Source organism: Mastomys coucha, unplaced genomic scaffold (assembly GCF_008632895.1).
Source record: "Mastomys coucha isolate ucsf_1 unplaced genomic scaffold, UCSF_Mcou_1 pScaffold21, whole genome shotgun sequence".
NCBI lineage: Eukaryota > Metazoa > Chordata > Mammalia > Rodentia > Muridae > Mastomys > Mastomys coucha.
Genome location: NW_022196904.1, coordinates 164,448,667 through 164,457,171, shown reverse-complemented (window position 1 = coordinate 164,457,171; position 8,505 = coordinate 164,448,667). Strand labels below are relative to the sequence as shown.

Below are 8,505 nucleotides of genomic sequence, written 5' to 3'. Positions count from 1 at the left end.
TGGGATGTGGGGCTGCCTAGAAGGCATAGCTTCCTGTCTTCCAGGCAGTGAGTGGTACATTGTCACCTTGTATTCCCAGGGCTTATGTGACATATGTGGATACAGAAAGTACTCAGCTCCATTTCTGGTGGTGAACCAAGGAGACCTCGCTCCTAAATGACAGAGGAGCCATTTTAAGATATGATATCATAAAAGATAATAATATCTGAAAGGGGGAAATGCATGCACCCAGGGTAACACATGAGTAGGCGAGCACAGGATGAATTTGTGGTTAAGCCATTTATTCCATTGCAGATGACAGTTTAACTCTTTGGATCCCAGCGTTCCTCCTATCCCATGCAGTGTGAAGAGATGATTACGTAATCTGCACTATGGGTTGAATTGGGAATGTCTGGGGACAGTTGTAGGTAGTTAGTCATGATCCTGAAGCTTAGACTGAGAGCTCTGGCCTCCAGTTCTTCTCCCTGCCAGCCCCATAGTAACAAGAAGGCATAACCCTTGCCCCCAGATCTATTGAACCGAGCAAACAAACAATGGGGTTGAGCACTCACATTGTGAACAACTACTTGGAGAAAAGATGGGGTGGGGATTAAAATGTTCTGCTAATCAAAGGCAACAACTGTTGCTGCTTCTCCAGTTTTCTTCAGAAGCGTCACATGGGTGATGGCACGTTTTCAAGCCTGCTCCAGCCCAGCTCTAAAATGGCAAAGGATTTGTTTCCTATGAGCAAAATTTTTCTTATTTTTTGCTGCTCTCTCTCTCTCTCTCTCTCTCTCTCTCTCTCTCTCTCTCTCTCTCTCTCTCTCTCCCTCTTTCTCTCTCTCCCCCTCCCTCCCTCCCTCCCTCTCTCCACTGTGGGAAAATGAACTTACTTTCAGTTACGCCTGACATCTGACCACTGTACTGATCACGAGGACACTGTGGTAAACCACAGGCCCACTTGAAAATATCTCTCTTAGGCATGGTTCCTGTGCTTTAGAGGGTACCATCCCTGGCTTTTGGTTGTGGCCCTGGCTCTCAGCTCTGCCTTCCTCTATAGGAGTTGCATTTTCTCTTTCTTCCTCTGCTGACAGTGAATGGTCTCATCCCCATGTCATCTGATTGAGCCAGGTCACAAAATAAGCAAAGTGTAAAAGTGGTGGCAATTTTCCCATCCAAAGCCTCAAAAAGAGCTCTGATTGTTCGTGGCATCCTTCTGAAAATGAAACAAGGCATGAAAACTTAAAGATAGGCTCAGGAGATGCCTTGGTGGGTAGGAGCACTTACTTCCTGAATGTGAAGATCTGAGTTTGGATTCCCAGCACACACATAGAAAGCTGACCATGGCCAAGTGGGCGCCTCTAACTCCAGTACAGACGGAAGGGGAGACAGAGACAAGAGAGGGGATCACAGTGGCTTGTTGGTCAACAGCCTAGGCAAAAAATAAAATCAGCCCCGTTTCAGTGAGAGATCCTACTTCAGGGGTATAAGAAAGACAGCAATAGAGAGAGATGCATGTATGCACAGATGCCAGCATGTGAGTGTGTGTGTGTGTGTGTGTGTGTGTGTGTGTGTGTGTGTGTGTGCATGCGTGTGCATGTGTGTGTATGTCTGTGAGTGTATGTGTGTGTGAGTGTGTGTGCATGTGCGTGTGTATATGTCTGTGAGTGTGTGTGTGTGTGTGTGTGTGTGCCTGCACACACTTACAAGGCGGTAGGTGGTGGGTGGTGATATCTTGATTAATATTGAGATGACCAGCCAGGATTTACACATACTCCCTCTGTCTGAATCATCTTGTTTCTTGTAGCTGTTTTACACTTCCAGGATCTTGCCATCTGCCCACTCTACAGAAACACAGGAAAGCATTTTTTAGAAATAATGGCTTTGGGGGGAAGGGGATCTGGAGATCCAAAAAACCTGTCTTTCTTTCACCCCATTGCTTACTGCTGCTTCCCTGGAGAGAATGGAGTGTTGTTCATGCTGCACTGGACTTGCCTTGTAACAACCCTCCTTCTGCCCCTCACATCACGAGCCTGAGGAGAAAGAACGTGGTGCACAGATGTGGCTGCCTGCTTGCCTGAGTGGGAGGGAGGACAACACCCTGGGTAGTTTGTTCTGCTTGGATCCGATGTGTGTCACTGGAATATAGGTCAGCATTTTGATGGATAGGTTGAAGCAGGCCAGAAGCAAAAGTACCCCAGGGTCCATCCCACTCCACTGTACCATCTTCTTGCTCAAAGCAAGTTAAGCCCCCAACGGCCCTGAGAGACATGCACAGCAGATGGAGCTAGTCTTTATATTCTGCACACTAATTCTGTAGAAATCTAGAGCTAAGCTAAGGCTTTATCAGTCTGGTCTTGGGCCAAGCTTCAGGCTTGAAGTTCAGCTGGCCTGGCCAAACGCAGAGGCCAGCTGTTCACACTAACCTTGATTTCTCCCCCACCCCCAACACCTGATTTAGATAGCAGAGTGGCCAGGTGACATGCATGTAGCCATCATGCATAACTAGAGAGATGAAGTGCTTTCTAATTACTGTGCAGTTCAAGTGGAAGCAGGAAACACAGGGAAGATATTTTTTTTCCCCTCACAGTGAAATGAGACAAGAGAGTGCTACTGGTCTTGCCTAAAGATTTTTACTTACAGGGGTTTTGGCAAATGCTTTAGTTTGAACACAGGCTTGACAACTTCCCTTTCCCCCACAGCTCATAGAGGGACAAAGATATTAAATAAAAGCAGATTTTTCTTATGATTTAAAACATCAATGTGCTGGTCCCAGGTAACAAGCACTACTGAATTAATGCTGAGCAGACAGGATAGCATTCAGGTCCAAGGTTTTAACTTTGGGGAAAACGCAAAATACACTCACCAAAAATATTTGATTGATCACTCAACATCACTGAACAGAGTATGCTCAATCCATACCTCAACACTCTGAGAGCCCAACCTGTGACTAATCATCCTTTGTCTAAAACAATGAAAATACAGATGGATTAGGAGAGGGACTTGTGCGGGGCTGTAAAGTTCAGCTAGCAAGCAGAGCTTCAGGGAAAATGAGATTTCCTTTAATTAGGTCGACACTGGCTTCCTTGGTAAGAAACTTGCAAATGTGAATTTATCATTTGCCAAATCGGTGTGTTTGTGTTTTCTCACCACGCACATCATGTCTAAGTATTTGTTCTGTTTCTGACACTAATCCAGGCAGTTGTCCACACATCAGGTGATCCAGTTCTTACAACAGCCTGGACAGTCAGCCATTCTCCTCATTCTTTTGCCCCAGAGACTTTCACAGATTAGTGAACTCCTTTAGAGATGAGATTCAAACCTACCTTTAAAAAGAAAAAGAAAAAACTCTGTTGATGCTTTCACAACTACACACTGTCTCTTTTAAATGGTGGCTTGTTTTATGTGCTCATATATAGGTCAGTTGTTAAGCGTTAAGTTCCCACTTGAGAAAATCATCTGTGACAGAGATTTCTTTACACTGTTTACCTATTGTACTTAGATAAATGAAGGTTTAAAATGTATTTGTGTCAATCATAACATATTGTTATTCCTTATGATTTAATTAGTTTGTGAGTCTATAAGTAAACCCTTATCTCTGGTCTGTTGTATGACATTCACTGAAACATCTAGACATAGAATAACATGCAGTTTGTTTGAGAAAGAGTCTACTCTGGCCTGCGCTGGCGTTGAACTCATTAAATAGCATGGTTTGGTCTGCAATTAATAATATTCTTGCCTCAGCTAGGGTTATCATGTGCTGGGATTATAGATGCATTCCATCAAGTCCAGCCTATAGTCTGAATCACAGAAGAAGAGATATTTGCTTCAGATATTGTAAAGTTAATGATATTAGCATATAAATGATTCAGTACTCATTCAAGTTCAGATTGACAAGACAGGCAGAAGGAAACGAACAGCATCTTACCTAGGGTTGGTGGCCAGCGCTTCTTAAAATAGAAGAAAGAGGCCAGGTGTCACCTTTACTCTAATATTTGTATTGCCTTCCCAAAGAGAGAGAGAGAGGGAGAGAGAGAGAGAGAGAGAGAGAGAGAGAGAGAATTTACAAGGGATAAGAAGAATTAGTTTAAAGTCCCAGAGATACAGAAATTAACTATGGATTGCAAGGACCAGGGGCAGACACCACCAAAGTGTGATGAACAATGGAAAAGGTAAGAACGTATAGGCAAAAGCACATGCAGGGAAGGAAGTCATAGCTGGAGAGAGAGAGCGAGAAGGACAGGGCCAGAAAAACCTTCACAGCACAGGAAAACTCCAGCTGGAATTCCAAGACTGAGTGGGAAACAAAAGGAAAAAAGAGACCTCCACACAAAGGCACAGGGCACACAGCTGCCTGACATTTGAGGGCTGGGAGGAATGCCATGCTGTTGGGAGCCGGGCAAGAAGGACAGCCAGGGAGAGAAACTGATTGTAAAGGCTGGGAGCTGGGATGTGACAGGAGACCATCAGTGGGTTTTTCAAGTGGATTTGTGTTTCTAAAGATTGCAGCCATGGTGGTGTCGAGAATCCCCAAAAAAGTAACCAAATAGACAAATGCGTGGCGTGATTGATTTGTTAAGAGGCAGAAATAAGCAGTATTAGATATGAAAGAGGACACTGAAAAAGAAAAAGTAAATATTTAAAAGTCATAACAGAGACATGGCAACTTTAGGCCAATTTAGTTAAAACCTTAGATGCACTGTATCAGTGGTTGTTCTGTAGGTTTTGTTTTTTGAGGCAAAATCTCCCTATGTAGCCAAGGCTGCCAACAATTTTACATTCTACTGCCTCAGCCTCCCGAGCTCTGAGATCACAGGGTGCTCCACCTGTGACCAGCCACATGGTCTAGATTTTAGAAAGCAGAAACTGTGAAAATTAATTAAAAAGAACTTGATTCTGCAGGAACACATAACTTGTAAGGGGGTGAGTGGGTGACTAATCAAAAGTCAGAATAGGCTTAAAGGGAATATTAAATCCAGAGATTTTGAACATAATTTTCTTTCTGAAAATTAAAAGAGGAAATAATAACCTTCGCCATTACAGGGAATAGAGGAATTTTTTTCCAGATACATTAGAAGCCATCACAGTATGATATCAAAGTCAGGTAAGGACAGAATGAATGAGAATCAATCTCATATATGAACATACATGCAGATATACCAAATATTAACAAGCAATCCAAGGTGCATATGGAAATAACATATAATAAGTTTTACATGGCATCTCAGAGTCACTTAGTACCAAAAATCAACTCTGTGAGCTGCTATCCACACTGATATATAGAGAACAGAAATAGTCAGAAAAATTCTACCCCAACTTGTGATGGGAAAAATAAAAAAACCTTACCAGCTGGTATGACTCACCCTTCTATGATTTATTAATTATTAAATTTTAATTTAGGTTTTAAAAATCTAAGATCTCTGTGTAAGGGAAAAGAGCAGGTTTGAAGAGGAATGAGAGTGAGACAAAGAGACTTGGAAAAGGGGTCACCGTGGCAATCTCAGGTGCAAAAAACAAGGTGTCAGTGACTCAAAAAATGCAGAAGAGAGCAGACTATAGCACTGATGGAGGAGGAGGACTGGTGGATGGGGTCGGTTGATTGGGTGGATGAAGGAGGAGGTTTGGTGGAGAGAGGCAGTTGATTGGGCAGAGGAGGAGGGTTGGTTGAGAGATGAGTTGATTGGATGGAGGAAGAGGGTTAATGGAGAGAGGCAGTTGATTGAATGGATGAGGAGGAACCTAATGAAGAGAGGAGTCTACTAGGACTTGGTCTACTACTACTGGGTGGCTGCTGGCTAATGCATTAAAATAGCATGACACTTACATGGGAGCACAATCACAACTGAAGAGAACTGAGCATCAGTAACCTAGAAAATAAGTTACATACACATACACACTCACCCATGTGTGTGTGCACACACACATATACACACACAAACACACACAGCTTTGCCTTCCCTAGGATTCAGCTAATGTTAAGAAAAAGAGTAATTGTTGCTTCCTGTTATTTTTGTTGTTAGAGTTGGAATTCTGTTCATGTTCTTTTAGTTTTGTTGGAAGATTACTTTCTTGCTTTTTCTAGGATGTAATATCCCTCCTTGTGTTGGGGTTTTCCATTTATTATCCTTTGAAGGGCTGGATTTGTGGAAATATATTGTATAAACTTGGTTTTGTCATGGAATATGTTGGTTTCGCCATCTATGGTAATTGAGAGTTTTGCTGGGTATAGTAGCCTGAGCTGACATTTGTGTTCTCTTAGGGTCTTAATGACATCAACCCAAAATCTTCTGGCTTTCATAGTCTCTGGCGAGAAGTCTGGTGTAATTCTGATAGGTCTGCCTTTATATGTTACTTGACCTTTTCTCTCACTGCTTTTAATATTCTTTCTTTGTTTTGTGCATTTGGTGTTTTGATTATTATGTGGCAGGAGGAATTTCTTTTCTGGTCCAGTCTATTTGAAGTTCTATAGGCTTCTTGTATGTTCGTGGACATCTCTTTCTTTAGGATAGGAAAGTTTTCTTCTATAAAGTTGTTGAAGATATTTACTGGCCCTTTAAGTTGGAGGTCTTCACTCTCTTCTATACCTATTATCCTTAAATGGTGATGGTTCAACTGGCAGTTAGCATGTAGAAGAATGCAAATCGATCCATTCCTATCTCCTTGTATAAAGCTCAAGTCCAAGTGGATCAAGGACCTCCACATAAAAACAGACACACTGAAACTAATAGAAAAGAAAGTGTGGAAGAGACTGGAGCACATGGGCACAGGGGAAATTTTCCTGAACAGAACACCAACAGCTTATGCTCTAAGATCAAGAATTGACAAATGGGACCTCATAAAATTACAAAGCTTCTGTAAGGCAAAGGACACTGTCAATAGGACAAAACAGCAACCAACAAATTGGGAAAAGATCTTTATCAATCCTATATTTGATAAAGGCCTAATATCCAATATATACAAAGAACTCAAGAAGTTAGACTCCAGAGAACCAAATAACCCTATTAAAAATGGGGTACAGAGCTAAACAAAGAATTCTCAACTGATGAATACTGAATGGCTGAGAAGCACCTAAAGAAATGTTCAACATCCTTAGTCATCAGGGAAATGCAAATCAAAACATTTCTAAGATTTCATCTCACACCACTCAGAATGGTTAGGATAAAAAAACTCAGGTGACAGCAGATGCTAGTGAGGTTATGGAGAAAGAGGAACATTCCTTCATTGCTGGTGGGATTGCAAGCTGGTACAACCACTCTGGAAATCAGTTTGGTGGTTCCTCCGGAAATTGGACATAGTACTACCAGAAGACCCAGATATACCACTCCTGGGCATATACCCAGATGATGCTCCAACATGTAATAAGGACACATACTCCACTATGTTCATAGCAACTTTATTTATAATAGCCAGAAACTGGAAGCATCCCAGATGTCCCCCAACAGAGGAATGGATACAGAAAATGTGGTACATTTACACAATGGAGTAGTACTCAGCTATTACAAACAATGAACTTATGAAATTCTTAGGGAAATGGATGGATCTCGAGAATATCATCCTGAGTGAGGTAACCCAATCACAAATGAACACACATGGTATGCACTCTCTAATAAGTGGATATTAGCCCAGAAGATCAGAATATACAAAGTACAATCCACAAACCACAAGAAACTCAAGAAGAAGGAAAACCAAAGTGTGGATACTTCATTCCTTCTTAGAAGGGGGAACAAAATACCCGTGGAATAAGTTGCAGAGACTAACTATGGAGCAGAGACTGAAGGAAGGACAATCCAGAGACTGTGCCACCTGGGCATCCTTCCCATATTCAATCATCAAATCCAGACACTATTGTGGATGTCAGCAAGTGCTGGTTGACAGAAGCCTGATATAGCTGTCTCCTGAGAGGCTCTGACAGTACCCGACTAATACAGAAGTAGAGGCTCACAGCCATCTGTTGGACTGAGTACAGGGTCCTCAATGAAGGAGCTAGAGAAAGTACCCAAGGAGCTGAAGGGTTTGCAGCCCCTTAGGACGAACAACAATATGAACTAACTAGTACCCTCAGAGTTCCCAGGGACTAAAACACCAACCAAAAAGTACACATGGTGGGACTAATGGCTCCAGCAGCGTATGTAGCAGAGGATGGCCTAATTGTACATCAATGGAAGGAGAGGCCCTTAACCCTGTGAAGGTTCTATGCCCCAGTGTAGGGGAATGCCAGGGCCAGGAAGCAGGAGAGGGTGGGTTGGTGAGCAGGGAGAGGATGGAGGGAACAGGGGTTTGGTTTTGGTTTTGGTTTTGGTTTATTTTTATTTTATTTTTTTTATTTTTTGTTCCGAGGGGAAACTGGGAACAGAGACATGTAAATAAAGAAAATATTGAATAAAAAAATAACTAAGAAAGAAAGAAAGAAAGAAGGAAAGAAAGAAAGAAAGAGAGAAAGAAAGAACCAGCACTTGGAAGGCAGAGGCAGGCGGATGGATTTCTGAGTTTGAGGCCAGCCTGGTCTACAGAGTGAGTTCCAGGACA

The 8,505-nt window shown here is 42.3% G+C and overlaps 1 long non-coding RNA gene across 6 annotated transcripts in view; it reads right to left on the bottom strand.

Annotated features, from left to right (window-relative positions):
• Positions 1 to 268: 268 nt before the first annotated feature.
• Positions 269 to 8,505, bottom strand: part of LOC116103748 — a 15,678-nt gene continuing 7,441 nt past the window's right edge. For 2 of the 6 annotated variants that reach the window (XR_004123561.1, XR_004123562.1), the window contains exons 2-6: positions 1,924 to 2,012; positions 1,687 to 1,823; positions 1,267 to 1,411; positions 873 to 1,195; positions 269 to 696 (exon numbers count right to left, since the gene is read on the bottom strand). This is a non-coding gene — a long non-coding RNA (uncharacterized LOC116103748). The remainder of the gene's footprint in view (positions 697 to 872; positions 1,196 to 1,266; positions 1,412 to 1,686; positions 1,824 to 1,923; positions 2,013 to 8,505) is intronic. The other 4 variants (XR_004123564.1, XR_004123565.1, XR_004123563.1 and 1 more) reach the window with 4 other exon arrangements.